The 4,928-nt window shown below is 48.7% G+C and overlaps 1 long non-coding RNA gene across 1 annotated transcript; it reads left to right on the top strand.

Moving 5' to 3' along the window:
• Positions 1-3,692: 3,692 nt before the first annotated feature.
• On the top strand, positions 3,693-4,504 carry LOC308164715. The gene is made up of 3 exons (XR_013937655.1): positions 3,693-3,861; positions 3,963-4,128; positions 4,275-4,504. It is a non-coding gene; the product is annotated as an uncharacterized lncRNA (long non-coding RNA).
• The last annotated feature ends 424 nt before the right edge of the window (positions 4,505-4,928 follow it).

The following is a 4,928-nucleotide window of genomic DNA, read 5'->3' as shown; positions in this document are numbered from 1 at the left end:
ATAGAACATGCTATTTGTAACGACACCTTTGTTTCATTTCACAGTAATGGAGGAAGACGAGGATTTGGAAAAGGCGATGCTGAGTCTGTCTCCATCTAAGTACATGACCCAGCTGAGTGAGTGTACTGATACATCTTTGAACTCATGTCGACATGTCCAGATCAGTAATTTATTAAACTGTACTTCATGCAATGATAAAATACACATTTCCTGTGCTTCTAGGTCCACCAGCAGCAGCAGCAGCAGCAGCAGCCATTGGAGCCCCGTCCACAGCTAGAGGTTTCTTCTCCATACGTCTGGGAGGATAATTCTGTGACCCACATTATTATTCTGCCATAATATCGTTTATTATTTTGGCCGTGTTCTGGCCTGTTTTGATGTGTGTTCTTCTGTCCTACTAACCACTATTATAAGGAATTAACATGTCAGCGATGTGGGTAAGTATCATGAATTGTATGATTATATTATCATGAATATGAATTCAATTTTTGCATGTTGGTATTGTCACTGATGTGTTACCTGTTTTTTTAAAAGTCAACATTGAACTAAATATTAATTCATAACAAGTGTAAACCGTAGTAATTCTCATCAGATGAGACATATTGAGACACATAGATCTTATTAATGTTCAAATCAGCTTGACAGACAATAACAGGTAATGACAGAATGTGTCTAACCCATTTACAAGCATGATTAATAATTACTAATGAAGCCAGGCGTTAGTGAGGGAGAGAATAACACTTTATTTTCCTTTACAGTGAGGAGAAAACTGACTGCTTCAGCTACACACTCGAGACCAGCTGAGGATGATGAATCCGATATGACTGCGTCTCCTTTGCAAGGTTAATACATGTGCATACAGTACTGTGTGTCCCATCTTTATTCACTGTCAAAAGTGATTTCCAGTTGTGTGAAGTTTCATGTTACCTTCTCCTTCAGCTCCAGTGAAGGTCCTGCTGCCCATACCTCCTCAGCTGCTTGCCTTGGTCACATCCTTAGGCCTACAGCCTAGCTCAAGACAGCAGGAACCTGCCGTGTGGGAACATAGTATGTCATTTCATTTTATTTATATTGCACACATGTACTATAACTTATAACATAACAATATAATAGTATTTACCTAATTCTAAGGAATCAATTTAAGCCAAGTCTGTTATTTTGATTGAAAGTCATGAGTGAATTGCTGTGGATATTTAACCATTGACACTTCTTTTACATCCTATTACCTTAGATCCTACATTACACGTGAGGCACCCTGCCCCTACCAGAGTAGAGCAGGATACAGTGCTGCCTCAAGGTATGTATGACATACTCTCTGGCATGTTTTTTAACTTACTGACGTCTGCGCACAGTTTCTTTTTGGTTTAACATGTTTCATGTTTTCATTTCATTTTCTGTCATGTAGCACTGCCACACCATGCTCCTCCAGCACAGCCTGCAGCCTCTCTCCCTCCACCCCCAGCACAACCTGCAGCCTCTCTCCCTCCACCCCCAGCACAACCTGCAGCCTCTCTCCCTCCACCCCCAGCACAACCTGCAGCTGAGCCTTCAATCCCCAGCCGCTGGAACTGCTCCCACCATCAGGGTATCTGGATGAAGACGGAGCTGGACGCCATGGGGCTGTGGCCAGGGTCCCGACCAGTGCGGCACCTCATGAACATGGTCTCCTTGTGGCGTTATCCACCTCAGCCCGAACTCATTGAGACCTGCTCTGAGCTGCCTGCAAAAACATATTTTCAGCTCCATCCCTTCTTTATCTGGAAACCAGAACACAGCATTATGGAGAGGTTGAGGAACAATTATGTCCTACCTTGCTTGTTTGATTGTCCCGACCCCCATGTGGCCTCTGCTGGTATTGGAAGGCCTCGGGTGATTGTTAGCACCAGTGGCCAGTACTACATTCTAGCCTCCCGCCTTACCTGCAAAGGTTGCAGGAAGTACTGGTTTGCTGACAACCCCGAGTGGCTGGACAAGCTACCAACCCGCTACAGGAACATGTTCCCAGCCTTCTACACACGGAAGAAGGCTGTCTGTAAGACGGTGATGGGTGAGCTGAGGCGTTCCAGCAGGTCACCGAACGACATGGCCAACCAGGTGATGGAGATGCTCCACCTGAAGTATGAAAGAGCCAACCTGGCCTATCTGCTCAGTGTGGAGAACATCAGGGATGCTGAGGCAGGGCTGTATGGGCGGCAGAGGACCATCACTGGGTTCTTACGACGGGAGGACTCACCTGGCCTGTTTGGGGGATATGAAGACGCGGATGGCTGGTGTGGAGTGTCTTTGACGGCATTCTACCTGACAGACTGCCTCCTCCAGGAGTTCAAACGGCAGGAGCCAGTACTTACCCAGCTCCTACAAGGCACCTTCGGACAGGTCTTCAGGTCTGGTCACACACGCAAAGTGGCCAGGAAGGTGGCACTGACATCTGGCACCATGTCATCATATGCGGTGATGAACGAGAACTGGATGATCCTATCCTGGGTGATGCTGCAGTCGGAGAGTGAGCAATCCCTGGAGTCGCTGTACGAGGGACTGGCCAACCGCTACAGTGCTGCTGCAATTGAGAAGGCCAACTACCAGTGGGTGGACAGGTATGAATCCTCATCCTCACATTTTTAGAACCAGTTTAAATACATATTTCACAAAAAACATGTTTCACTTTCTTTTAACATTCACATGTATGTGAGTAAAAGAGAAGATTTTCATATGTCAGCATTCTTTTCTGTTTAGATAATTAATCTACAAAACATGACCATTATTAATAACACATTTATTTTTTCTCTTTGTGTCAATAGGGACTGTTGTGCAGCATTCAGGATCCCAAACTCCCAGCCTCATGAGCATCTCCTGTGGTCTGCCTGGGTGACCACAGAGGCTATCGTGGCAGAGGTAACATCAGGGAACTTGGCCAACACCTGTGCCTCGCGGAACAAGTTCAACAACAACATCACTGTTAAATTGGACTTGTTCCACTGCATGCAGCGGTTCACCAGGGAGTGTTTCTCGGAGCACCATGCCCTGTACAGCTCCTTCTGCCAGTACCTCTCTGCAGCGTTCAGTGTGGTGGACCAGGCTGACCTGCAGAAGCTGAAGGAGGCCTACTCCTTCTGTGGGATTGTGCCTGCTAACCCCACCAAGCAGCACACCCGCGCGCACTGCAGGACAAAGGTGCCACACCCTACTGAGCTGGTGCAGAGAGTGGAAGCAGTCATGAAACACTTCTACCAGGCCAAAGACCCCAATGATGTGTGGCTCTTCAAGCCCTCAATGCTGAAGGAGTGGAGGATCCAGCGGGTGCACATCCTGAGAGGCTGCCTGAGTGACCCTGAGGTGGAGGACGGGGTTCTCTACAGGTATGGGGGAACACTGCAGCTGAACCACATCAAGGGTGAGGGGGCGACTGTGCCCATCTGGATCAGCGTCAGGGGCACCTCTCAGCAGGAGGGCTACCATTTCCACCAGGCTCGGTGGGTGACAGGTAACCGGGTGTCCACTGAGCTTTTCCAGGCCCAGGGTTTGACTGGAGTGGCACGCTGGAACTTCCAGAGGCTGGTGGACCTGAAGATGCCTGATGTGGTCTTACCTGCAGTGTTTGACCCATTGCTGATGGTGGAGCTGAACATGGCCTCTGTGAAGGTGACAGGACGGGCTAAATATCCAGCTCTGCAGGTCTCCAACAGGGACACAGGGGAGAGGTTTGGACTCCAATACATGGAGCCAGGCTGTCGCCCTGTTCCACTTGACTGGGACAAGCACAAAGTGCCAAAGACTGTCCCAGCTCCTGTGGCTGTAGAGCCAGATCACCCTCCAGCAGCTTCCCCTTCTGCAGTGGCCATGGAGGGAGACATCCATCCGGAGGTAATCCAGAATAATCATATTCACTCACTCACTCACTCACTCACTCACATAGTTAAACTCTATGATTATTGTTCCTAATGGTAATTTGGCCTCTATTTCAGGAAATGGCCGACATAGACAACCTCCTGGCTCTTCTCCTCTCTGCTGACACCGATCCAGACCCACTGTCACAGTCCTCACAACAGTCCTCCAGAATGACTGACCTGTGCCGGTCAACTTTCACAGTAGCTCCTGCTACAACCAAAGAGGAGGACCTGCTGGATACAGGTATTTAAAATTAGATAACATAATTATGTGTGGGGCCAACAGCTAATTCTGTTTTACACACCCACACACAGTTATGGTTAGTGTATAGTCATAGCTTTGTCATTCAATTCATATTTTAATAATAAAATGATAATACTCTCTTTCAGATCTGCTTCTGCCCCTGTCAGCCACACCACCACTGCCCTTGTCAGCTTCTCCCCGTGCTGCCCGCACTGGGCCCATCGAGACAGGAGGCCGCTGTGTCGCTGTCACACCCCTGCCACCTGCCCCAGTCAACCCACCAGCGGTGAACCTACCCCTGGATGCCCCTGCGAACCAGGCAACAGGGACAACCGAACAGGGGAACACGCAGCAACAGCAGCAAAAAAAGAAAATACTTACCTGTCGAGCGTGTGGCCAGCCTAAGTCCCGCTACCTTGGCGATGGCTCCTCCATTCATTTCTTTTACAGGAGTGCAGAGGTGAGGTACTTCTACTGCTCGAAAAAAGTATTCGATACCTACGCAGTAGAAGGCCTCACAAATGCACGCATGCCATTCACAGACTTTGCCGAGACAGCATTTTTTCAGCGGGAGCTTAATGCAACAAAACAAAAGGCGGAGGTGTTAAGAAAGTATAAAAATACACCAGAGAAACACAAGATGCCAGGGCAGCAGCCCTCCGGCCGCCTGTGCAGGTTCTGCCACCAGCCACTTAAGCAGGGTCCCAACAGTCCACACACACACACTACATTCCCTGGAGTGAGTGGGAAATATATTTATTGCCCTGCAAAGGTACTGTCTCTGTACCAGGCACAGGGCA

The sequence above is a fragment of the Nansenia antarctica genome (assembly GCF_963989245.1).
Source record: "Nansenia antarctica genome assembly, chromosome: 9".
NCBI classification, from domain to species: domain Eukaryota; kingdom Metazoa; phylum Chordata; class Actinopteri; order Argentiniformes; family Microstomatidae; genus Nansenia; species Nansenia antarctica.
Note: the sequence above shows the minus strand (reverse complement) of the source record. Positions and strands in the feature narration are given on the sequence as shown.